We start from the raw sequence: 11,675 nt of genomic DNA, 5'->3' as shown, positions 1-11,675 counted from the left end.
TTAACCCAATCAGCTAGGGGCAGATGGACATGATATTATGCTAGATGTGAAGTCCCCAGAAGACACGCTCGCCCTGTGCAGCTTTCCAGCCAGAGTGCATTACCTGAATCTAGTCACGAGGAAACATGCACGACACAGCCCGAGCTGAGGAACTTGCTCCAGAATAAGTGGCCCACGTGCTTCAAATATGTCAAGGTCACAAAACACACTGAAGAAACAGAAAGTCTGTTTCTCTCAGACTAAAGAAAACTAAAGCGACAACGTACTCAGTGCAGTGCATGACCTTGGACTGGATCCTGAGAGAAAATGCTAGAAAGGACAATACTGGGACAATGGGGAAAACTGTAGTATAGACCAGAGGTTGTTGTTTTTAAAACTATCATGACCATGTTGAATTTCCTGAATTTCATAACTACTATTGCTACTGAAGAGAATATCCCTGTTTTGAGGAAAGATATACTGCAGAATGAAGAGATGCAGGGCATGGGGGATGCTTCCAAGTCCCAAATTGATGCAGGGGTTCTTGTTTGTGGAGCCAAAGAGTGAGCTTCACAGTCAAGGTAGGAGAGCAAGGTACAGGCTTTTATTTAGAGATACAGTGAAAGGACAGAGCTCCTGACTCACGCCAGGAGTGGACAAGAGAGTCTGTCATTGGTGCGTTGTCTAGGGGGTTTTATAGGCAGTTGAGGATTTTTTGAGAACATGAAAAACCTTAGGGGTGGGGACTTGTTAAGTGGTTCCTGAATATTAAAAATTAACTTAACTGTAAGGATTTTCTTGCCTTGATTTCTCTCTGGGACACTGGCGCCTTGGTCTGGGAGCATATCAAAAGGCTGCCTGCCCAGCCCCCAAGGTGGGCTGAGGTATTGTTTACTTGCTAAAGAATCTTGCCTCTTGAACTTCCTGGGTGTTAAAATGCAATCTTATCTTTAAGATGGAATTCTTCCTGCCTTTTACCATGTCATCTACAGCTGGGTCTGCATGCTAAGTTAGTTGCTCAGTTTGCAAAATCACCTTGTCAGATCTGAAAGAGGAAAGACAGCACATAGGCCTGGGTCTTTTAGTATGCTAAAGTGAATCTTACACATGGTTACAAATGATTAGCATAATAAAACATGCGCTACTCTTCTTTATCTGGGGAACATTAACTGATCTCAGTGAAGAATGATTCTAGAGCTCATTGTTTAACGTAGAGTTTTAGTAGGGGGGTTTCCTTGCATGTAGTTACATTGCTCTGACTGCAAATATCCTGCCCTGCCCCCTCCAGAGGCCTTCACCCTACTCTGACTACATCCAGGGTCCCTGTCTCAAAATGATTCAGAAGAAATAAATGTGTGTATGGAGAACAGAAATGAATGATAAAACAAATATGGCAAAACGTTAAAAATTGGTGACTGTCAGTAATGGGCACACAGGCCTTGGTACACTTGGTACACTTGGCATCACTCTTGCAACTTTTCTGCAGTCCGACATTATTAAAGATAAAAACTTTTTTTTTTCATTTGCAAGAACATGGATGGAGCTGGAGGACATTATGCTCAGTGAAATAAGCCAGGCGGAGAAAGACAAATGCCAAATGATTTCCCTCATTTGTGTAGTATAACAATGAAGCAAAACTGAAGGAACAAAATGGCAGCCGACTCAGAGACTCCAAGAATGGACTAGTGGTTGCCAAAGGGGAGGGGTGTGGGAGGGTGGGTGGAGAGGGAGGGAGAAGGCGATTGGGGGTATTATGTTTAGTACACATGATGTGGGGGGTCACGGGGAGAACAGTGTAGCACAGAGAAGGCACATAGTGAATCTGTGGCATCTTGCTGCACTGATGTACAGTGACTTTATTGGGGTATGGGTGGGACTTGATAATATGGGTAAATGTAACAACCACATTGTTTTTTCATGTGAAACCTTCGTTAGAGTGTATATCAATCATACTTTAATAAAAAATTTAAAAAAAAAGACAATGAGGGCCGTCGGGGGGGCTTGCCATTGACCTTTGAAGAAGTCAGCAGAGTCCAGAAGAAGTGCCTCTGGGATTATGATGGGGATTATGTTCAATCTACAGTCGTTATAGGAAGAACCATCCAACTGAATCTTCGAATACGTGAACACGTCACCTGTCTTCATTTATTCAAGTCTTCCTTAGTTTTTCTCAGTAATGTTTTTTTTTTAATTTTTTATTAAGGTATCATTGATATTCAATGTTATGAAGGATTCACATGAGCACCATGGTGGTTACTAGATTCACCCATATTACCAAGTACCCCCATCCTCCATTACAGTCACTGACCATCAGTGTAGTAAGATGCTGTGGAGTCACAATCTGTCTTCTCTGTGCTGTACTGCCCTCCCCATGATCCCCCTACATTATGTGTGCTAATCATAATGCCCTTTAATCCCCTTCCCCCTCTCTGCCCACCCACCCTTTCTCAGTATGTTTTGTTGTTTTCACTGAAGTTTCCCAGCGGTCCCCTCCCCATCCCCTACACCCAAGGGAACAGTTCCCTACCCGCAGGATGCAGCGTCCTCTCCCTAGCAACAAGGTTCCCGCCGTAGAGCGAGCGGCTCTAAGTCTGAGGAACGTGGTGTCGTAAAGCCGCGGGTGTCGTAAACCAGGTGCGGTGTGGGGAGGCGCAGGACGTGGCTGGAACCTTCGGACAGTCGCAGGAGGAGCGGAAGGATGGTCCCAGGTGTCGGCGCGGAAAGCCGACGAGCCGGCGGTGCAGCAACGGTGAGTAGCAGAGGGGACCGGGGAGCGGCGGAGTCAGGGGGAGCCGGGCAGGCGGGGCGGCCGGAGCAGGGACGGCCAAGTGGAACGGAGCGCTCTCTGCCCCGCTCCGCTGCCGTAGCTGCCGTAGCCGCGCCGCGGCCGCTCCGCTCTCCCTGAGCCGTCGTGTCTCTTCCCCGGTCTCTCTCCGGCTGGCCGCTCCTGCCGCCGCTGCCGTCCCCCGGGACGGTTTGCCGCCGCCGCATCCCCGGCGCTGGGCTGGCGGCCGGGACGCGGTCGGCCAGTTTTCTGGTCTGGGCGGAGCGGGTTTTCCCCACTCTTTAGCCCCTCTCCGGGCCGGGCTGGGCCGGGCTGCGGGCTGCATATCGGCGCTCGGGTCCCGGCGGAGCGCACCTAGGGTCGGCTGGCCACGGCGAGGCGAGCCCCGGGAGTGCGGTCCACGTTCCGTGGGGAGCTGGCGCGGCGGCCGGAGACTCCGGGCACGAGCGGGCACCTACTTGCCGTCGTGGGAGACCTGGAGCTGGCGGCGAGCTGGGCGGCAGGTGCCTTTGCGGAGTTGTTACCTGGTCTCAGGGACGGGGAAGCACCACAGACGAATCCCCTCGCCCGGGAGAGCTGCTTTTCCGCGCCGGGATGCGGCTCTGCGTGGACGCCTTTTTTCTCTTTGGTGTTTTTGGGAAAGTTGTTATCCGGCTTGAGTCGCGGAGCGCTGCACCCGGGTAATGGAGCTTGGATGCCGCGCTGGGTCTGGGGTGGCAGGCGGGTGGGGGAGGGGGCGGACGGACCGAGGGTCGCGCGCGTCCGCTGCCGGCGTTGCATTTGCAGTGTTTATTGATTTGTGTGAGTTGCTTTCATGTCTGCTTGTCTCGGGGGCGATTCTGTGCTGTTCTCTACCTCTTGTTCAGTCAGCAGTGAAATGTCTGCTGATTGCTGTTGTCTGGACAGGTCCTGTGGGGAGAGGAGGTTGAGTTGTCCGCCCGGAGGCTGCGGGCACTGGCGAGGTCCCCCACCCGGAGACCGGGTACCTGTTTGTATAGTAATGGGCGCAACGACCTTGCCGCCGGCTGCAGCCCAGACTGTGTTAGGAATTTCGCGTAGGTTTCCGACCAAGCGGCTCCTTTTGGCTCCTGCGTTATTTTTATTTATTTATTTTTTATTTTGGTATCACTAGTATACACTTACATGAGCAGCATTGTGGTTACTAGATTCTCCCCATTATCAAGTACCCACCGCATACCCCATTACAGTCACTGTCCTGCGTTATTTTTAAAACGAGTTTTTAGGACTAGGGCAATAAAGGTGCCTAAGGTGGTGGGATCGCTGTACCTTCCAGTAAAATGTGGAAATGTGTGTGTGAGTGCCAACTCTCTGCCGCTACCCAGGCTCTGTGGCTCCCTTTCTCCCTCCCCTCCTGGGTGCGAAACGAGAGTTTCTGTAACCTTTCCTGTCAATTTTAGATTTTGTGTGTGATTTCCTGTCTAGCAGCAGATACCAAGATTTTAACTGGTTCATGATGTTTCCTTCCAATTGTAAACATTTACAATGTATTGGACTGATACTGAAATCACTGCTCTCATGAATGATTTTTAGTTGTTCGAGTAAACATTCGCTTTTTAAATTTTTTATTTATTTTTATTTTGGTATCATTAATATACACTTACATGAGCAACCTTGTGGTTACTAGATTTCCTCCCATTATCAAGTCACCACACATACCCCATTACAGTCACTGTCCATCAGTATAGTAAGATGCTATAGAATCACTAACTTGTCTTCTCTGTGCTGTACTGCCTTCCCTGTGCTCCCCCCTACATTATGTTTGCTAATTGTAATGCCTCCTTTTCCCCCTTTTCCCTCCCTTCCCACCCATCTTTCCCAGTCCCTTTCCCTTTGGTAACTGTTAGTTCATTCTTAGGTTCTGTGAGTCTGCTGTTTTGTTCCTTCTGTTTTTTTCTTTGTTTTTATACTCCAGGTATGAGTGAAATGATTTGATACTTGTCTTTTTCCGCCAGACTTATTTCACTGAACATAATACCTCTAGATCCATCCATGTTGTTGCAAATGGTAGGATTTGTTTTCTTCTTATGGCTGAATAATATTCCATTTTGTATATGTACCACATCTTCTTTATCCATTCATCTACTGATGGACACTTATGTTGCTTCCAATTCTTGGCTGTTGTAAATAGTGCTGCGATAAACAGAGGGGTGCATATGTCTTTTTCAAACTGGGCTGCTGCATATTTAGGGTAAATTCCTAGGACTGGAATTCCTGGGTCAAATGGTATTTGTATTTTGAGTTTTTTGAGGAACCTCCATACTGCTTTCCGCAATGTTTGAACTAATTCACATTCCCCCCAGCAGTGTTAGGAGGGTTCTGCTTTCTCCACATCCATGTGTTGTTGTTTGTCTTTTGGATGTTGGCTATCCTAACTGGTGTGAGGTGATATCTCATCGTGGTGTTAATTTGCATTTCTCTGATGATTAGAGATGTTGAGCATCTTTTCATGTGCTTGTTGGCCATCTGAATTTCTTCTTTGGAGAACTTTCTCTTCAGATCCTCTCCCCATTTTTTAATCGGGTTATTTGCTTTTTGATTGTGGGGGCGAATGAGCTCTTTATATATTTTGAATGTCAGCCCCTTCATCAGATATGTCATTTGTCAATATATCCTCCCATACTGTAGGATGTCTTTTTGTTCTACTGATGGTATCCTTTGCTGTACAGAAGTTTTTAGTTTGATATAGTCCCATGTGTTCATTTTTGCTTTTGTTTCCCTTGCCCGAGAAGATATATTCATGAAAAAGTTGCTCACGTTTATATTACAGAGAGTTTTGCCTATGTTTTCTTCCAAGAGTTTAATGGTTTTCTGACTGACATTCACGTCTTTTATCCATTTTGAGTTTTCTTTTGTGTATGCAGTTAGACAGTAATCCAGTTTCATTTTCTTACATGTAGCTCTCCAGTTTAGCTAACACTGTTTGGTGAAGATGTTGTCATTTCCCCATTGTATGTCCTTGCGTCCTTTATCATATATTAATTGGCTGTATATGCTTCGGTTTATATCTGCGCTCTCTGTTCTGGTCTATTCGTCTATGGGTCTGTTCTTGTGCCAGTACTAAATTTTCTTGATTACTGTGCCTTTGTAGTAGAGCTTGAAGTTGTGGAGCATAATCCTTCCTGCTTTCTTCTTCCTTCTCAGGATTGCTTTGGCTATTCAGGGTCTTTTGTGGTTTCTTGTAAATTTTAGGACTATTTTTCCATTTCGTTGAAGAATGCTTTCAGTATTTTGATAGGGATTGCATTCAATCTGTAGATTGCTTTAGGCAGGATGGCCATTTTGACAATATTAATTCTTCTTACCCAAGAGCATTGGATGAATTTCCATTTTGGAGTGTTCACTTCAATTTCTTTCATGAGTGTCTTGTAGTTTTCAGGGTATAGGTCTTTGACTTCCTTGGTTCGGTTTATTCCTAGGTATTTTATTCTTTTTGATGCAATTGTGATTGAATTGTTTTCCTGATTTCTGTTTTTGCTTGTTCATTGTTAGTGTATAGGAATCCAACAGGTTTCTGTGTATGTATTCTGTATCCTGCAACATTTCTGAATTCAGATATTAGTTCTAGTAGTTTTGGAGTGGATTATTTAGTTTTTTTTTAAGTACAGTATCATGTCATATGCAAACAGTGACAGTTTAACTTCTTCCTTCCCAATGTGGATGCCTTTTATTTCTTTGTGTTGTCTGATTGCTGTGGTGAGGAACTCCAGAACTATCTTGAATAAAAGTGGGGAGTGCAGGCATTCTTCTCTTGTTCCCGATCTTAGAGGAAAAGCTTTCAGCTTCTGGCCATTAAGTATGATGTTGGCTTTGGGTTTGTCATATATGGTCTTTATTATATTGAGGTACTTGCCCTCTATGCCCGTTTTGTTGAGTGGCATTTATTCTTTATGGTATAAGATATGAAGGCAGTTTTATCCACATCCAAATAACCATAAGTTGCTCTAACTCTATTTATTAAAAGTCTGTTCTCCAGATTATTATGGTTTTGTAATCATAATATAGTCATACATCATAATATATCATGTTAACCCTGAAGGTCTTCCTACCGCACACTCTCACAGGATGCTAACCTGGAACATTACCCCACTGGGAGGGAAGGATAAGGGACCCAGTAAGTGCAGACTGTGTGGCAGGCCCTCTGCGGGACGTTTACATGTGCATGTCTCAGTGAACTCCCTAGGGACCCATCAAGGGAGAAGATGGGGATGCAGAGACGAAACGACTTGCTAATGTTGCACAGTGGAGGGCTGGGAGAGGCCCCTCTTCTGCACGCCATGCTGGGCTTGCTCAGCTGAGCCTGGGGTCCTGGAAACTCACACTTCTTTTTTTTTTGGTAGTTGACATTTAATATTAGTTTCAGGTCTCCAATATAGTAATTCATGTATACATTACAAAATGACCAACACATAAGGCCTTCCCCAAGGCTCTCAGACCCCTTCCCTCCACTGCACACCCCCCCATCATTTCCAGCCCTGCCCTATTTCCCATCTCCAGGTGTTTTATCGTGTTCCTTTAGCCCAAGTGCCAATGAAACACCAAAGGGAAGAGCAAGCGACCAGGTTCCCAGAGCTGTGCTACGCACCTTCTCATGCATCGAGCTGCTGAGCCATCTGAGGTCAGAATTAATTAGCCCCTTAGATGATGAGGTGATTAGTCCAAAGTCCCCCAGCTGGGAGTGCAGGAGCAGGAGCCAGTATAACAAGGCTGTGGGTTTGAAGGTCAGAAGGTAATTTATAAGGGACCCTGACCATTCGCAAATTCTTTTATATGGCAGCTAGTATTCCTTCAAAATAAGTATTCAGTATTTTATATGCATAAGAACTTACTGAGTACCTACTATGTGCAAAGCGCTGGGCCTAAATACTTCACACCCAAGATCTCGCTGAACCCTCACTGCCACCCAGCAAGAGCACCCATTTCACAGACGCGAAGACTGACTAGTCATCTAATCGCAGTCAGTAAATGTTTGCACCGACACTCCCTCCCTACAGCCCATCTATCTTGGAAACTCTCCAGTGCTTCCCTCCAGTACCTCCCACCATTCTCTCTCTCTTGGCCACACCTAGCCAACAGCTTTTCCTTTTGCCCCTCTTGTACCCTGCAACTGAGTCTTCACACAGTAGTCTGCACTATCTTTAAAAACACTAGACCATCTATTTTAAGTATGGTATTTCAAGCCAGCATATAGGGTGGGGCTTATTCAATAAATGATCTTAAAATAAATTTTAATTTGGAGAAAAAACACCCTAGACCCTGTCATTTGCTCTATTAAAACCCCCTCATGATATGTCCAAACTGTACCCCCAGCCTGCACATCCCCACTTGTCCTGGCCCCTGCCTCCTGTCCAGCCACTGGCATGTCCTGTCTGGTCCAGTCTTCAGATGCTTCAAGTTCTTCCCTCCTGGGGGCTTCTACACATACTGTCCCTTGGTCTGGAGTGTTCTTCCCTCAGGTTCCCACTGGGCCTTTCCACCCCCACCCCACCAGAGTTTCTCTGCATTTTATCTCCTTGCTCCCTTGATCTTTGTGACTGGCAGGTCATGTTTACATGTTTGTGTGTTCTTTCTCTGGACGGGGCCATCCATACATGTCCTCTGTGTTCTCAGCCTGTGTAGCCCCTGAACACACTTCGTTCCTTGGCAGCCTCAGAGAGGTTGATCACCAGTCCACAGTCCCACAGAAGGATAACAGGAGCTAGGATTCAGACTCAGGATGCAAAATGCACATACCTAACCCCTCTTCCCACCTGTTCCTGCCATGCTTCTGGACTGTCTTCTGTGTGTGGATCTCATGAATGGTTGTGGGTCCATTCCATTCCATATGTGTGCACACTTGTGTGCATGAGTGTGGGAGTCTATAAGGCAAAGGAGGGCTCTACCCCAGTAGGGTGTTGCCTCTCTACTTGGAAGGCTTCTTGGGTGTCTCCACCTCTCATTCATTTCTGCCCGAGTCGGCATCAGCTACTTTCCTGAGGGCCTGTCACAAGGCATGTCCCTGCTCCCCACACAACCTCTTCCCTGCTTTGTGCTTCCCAGCCAGACCCCAAATGTGACACCTTTAGTGAAATCAAAAGGCCAACCCTAGGACATTGTGCAAGCTTTAATATTGCATAGAAATTGCTGTAGTAACATGTTCCTTCAAGAAGTTTGACTTCCCCATTCTAGCATTCTGCTCATGATTGTGTTTCTAATGTGGGTGAGACCAACACAGGAACAAGCCATGGAGTGCCTTCTCAGCTGTGTTTCTGCCCTAAGGGATAGGAATGGGAAAGGGCCCCTTAAATAACAGTGATTCACAATGTCACGTAACTCTCATCCTTTGGATTTTGGACTGCTCGTTTGTAATTGAATATGAGATAGATATTAGACTGTCAAGGTCCTTTTGTCTTATGTGAATCCATCCATTTATCATCTACCCATCCATGAATTCACCCAGTCCATCCATTTATCCCACATTTAATTTCATTCTTTTATACTTTATTCAGGCTACCTGTCTAGTCCGTCAGTCCAAACAACTATTCTTCCATCCATCGATCCATTCGGTTATGCCATTCATCCCATCTACCCGTTCACCTACCCATTTGTCCATCCACTAGTGATTTAATCATGCACCCAGCTAGCCAGCCTCTAACCAATCCATCAGACCAGCCATGCTCCCATCATACTCATACCTCCAGCTCTCCATCCTTGTCCAGTCAACTCACCTTCCAGGCCCCTGGCACATCCTTCCAGCCATGCTCCCATCATACTCATACCTCCAGCTCTCCATCCGTGCCCAGCCAACTCACCATCCAGTCACCTGGCACATCCTTCCAGCCATGCTCCCATCATACTCATACCTCCAGCTCTCCATCCGTGCCCACCCAACTCACCATCCAGGCCCCTGGCACATCCTTCCAGCCATATACAATGCCAATGAACCGTTTTTACCCAACCAGCTGATTTGTTTCCCCTACTAGCATGTCAGTTCAGTTCAGCTAATCACATCTATGTGACTTTCTAGTCATTCAACTGATAAATTTTGTCCCTGCCTCCGTCCAGCTTCCATCTGTGTGTGGAGCCCTTCTATCACCCATCCCTCTACCTAATCAACCTGGTGAATTATTTAACTACCCATCCATATTTCCAGCTAGCTAATCTCCATCTGTCCAGCCTCCCAATCATCCCATTCAGTTTCCCTGCAGAGCCAGTCCATCAATGCATTATTATACAACTGCCGTAGTTGTTCTCCCTCGTCACCCTTGCCTGTGGGTCCTCCATGTTCTAGCGTGCAGCCGCAGGCTTCCCCTCCCTGCCCCCAAGGCCCAGCAGCTGCTCTTCCTAGTCTGGAGGCCTGTGGTCCTTCCCCCTCCACTTATATGTACCTGAGTTGCACCCCTTTGTTTTATACACCTGCCGGCTCCTCTTGACCCCCTTCCTCTTGTTCATCTTTCCCTTCAAATTCTTCATGTCTTAGGATAGTTGCAGGAGTGGGCGGTCGGTGGGGTGGGGTGTCTGCGACGCCTGGTTGGTGGGCTGGGGCCTGGCCCCTGTCGTTGGTGGCCAGGTGGGCTGCAGTGGCCAGCCAGGCTCCTGCCACAGCTGTGCCTACAGTGGGGGAAGGTGTGGCTTTGGGGCCGACAGTGGCTCTAGGGCTGTGTATGGGTGACAGGAAGGCTGTGTCTCTGTGTCCATGGGTGGCCATGCTTGGAGGAAGCTCCTCCTCCTCCTCCTTTTCCAGCACACCCAGCTTTGCAGAGACTCTGGCAGCCCCTGGTTATATAGGCGGTGTTGATTGTGAGGGCACAGGGTGCAGGCTGAGACAGATGTTACACGGTCCCCTACCCCTTACCCTAGCCCCCAGGGTGGGGCTTCAGGAACACTTTGGGGGAGTCCCACCTTTTAAGAGTAGGGGGCCTTGGGTCACACTGAGCTGGATCTGCATCCTAGAGCTGCCCCAAGTCTCAGTTTCCTATCTTTGTAGAATGGGGACGATCAGAATACCTGTGTCCCAGGGACTTCTGGAGGAGTTAAATGAGAGAACCCATGTACAGCAGATGGCTCAAGGCCAGCCCACAGCGAATGCTCAATATATACCATCTCAGCTGTTTACTTCCCACCTAGGTAGCTCGGAAGCCATGCACAGCCCTGACCCCAGTACGGTTGGCTGGCTGGGCAGGTGGTTGATATGGTAGCTGACCAGTGTACAGATAGGTGGGAAGGGGTGAATGTGAAGGGATCAGACGGCTTACTGAATGGATGATGGGTGGTTCCGGGGTCTGGCCAGCAAGCACACTTCCCCAGCAAGATTTAAAGCCAGGAGACTGAGAGCCAGCTTCAAATCCCAGTTTGCGTGGATGTCCAGTGTGGGTTGGTTATATACGTTTTTAAGGCTTGGGTTCCTTATCTGATAAAGGCACATCACTCCTTCCTTCCTGGTATTCTTGTCAGCCAGAGATGCCTGTCAAGCCACAGGAGGTCCTTGAAAAACTGTCTTTTCCCTTCCGGTTCCTGCCTCCTGCCTCTGCTCCCCTCTTTGCTAACAAAGCCCCGCCGTACAGTGGGAATCCTGCCGTCCCTGCCTGAACCTCCCAGCCCCTACAGAAGAAAGCCCAAACTTGTGTTGGCACGTGAGGCCCTGTGCAAACTCCTGAGTCTTGGGTGTTCCATCCATAGCTGCCCACCCTTCCCCACACCTTGACGATGCCCCTGGGCTTAGCTCTTGGCCACTCTTGGCCTGTATCTCCCCACTCCCTGTCCCATGAAACTCCCTCCATCTCCATCTCCTGGCTGCTGCCCCTGGGCAGGTCCCCCCAGCCCACATCTACTTCTCACTCTCTATTGCTCACACACAACTGACCTGTTGTTATAAAGATTTGCTATCGTCTACTTTATTTCAGTTTATTTCTTA

The 11,675-nt window shown here is 47.6% G+C and overlaps 1 protein-coding gene across 2 annotated transcripts in view; it reads left to right on the top strand.

The window, feature by feature from the left end:
- The first annotated feature begins 2,493 nt into the window (after positions 1-2,493).
- The window catches only part of LOC130679067 (olfactory receptor 6C74-like), a 118,719-nt gene continuing 109,537 nt past the window's right edge, over positions 2,494-11,675 (top strand). For both annotated transcript variants that reach the window (XM_057486787.1, XM_057486789.1), the window contains exon 1: positions 2,494-2,728. The gene's annotated coding sequence lies outside the window, so the exon portion shown is untranslated. The remainder of the gene's footprint in view (positions 2,729-11,675) is intronic.

Source organism: Manis pentadactyla, chromosome 10, assembly GCF_030020395.1.
Source record: "Manis pentadactyla isolate mManPen7 chromosome 10, mManPen7.hap1, whole genome shotgun sequence".
Taxonomy (NCBI): Eukaryota; Metazoa; Chordata; class Mammalia; order Pholidota; family Manidae; genus Manis; species Manis pentadactyla.
The sequence above is the reverse complement of the archived record's forward strand: the minus strand, read 5'-3'. Positions and strand labels throughout refer to the sequence as shown.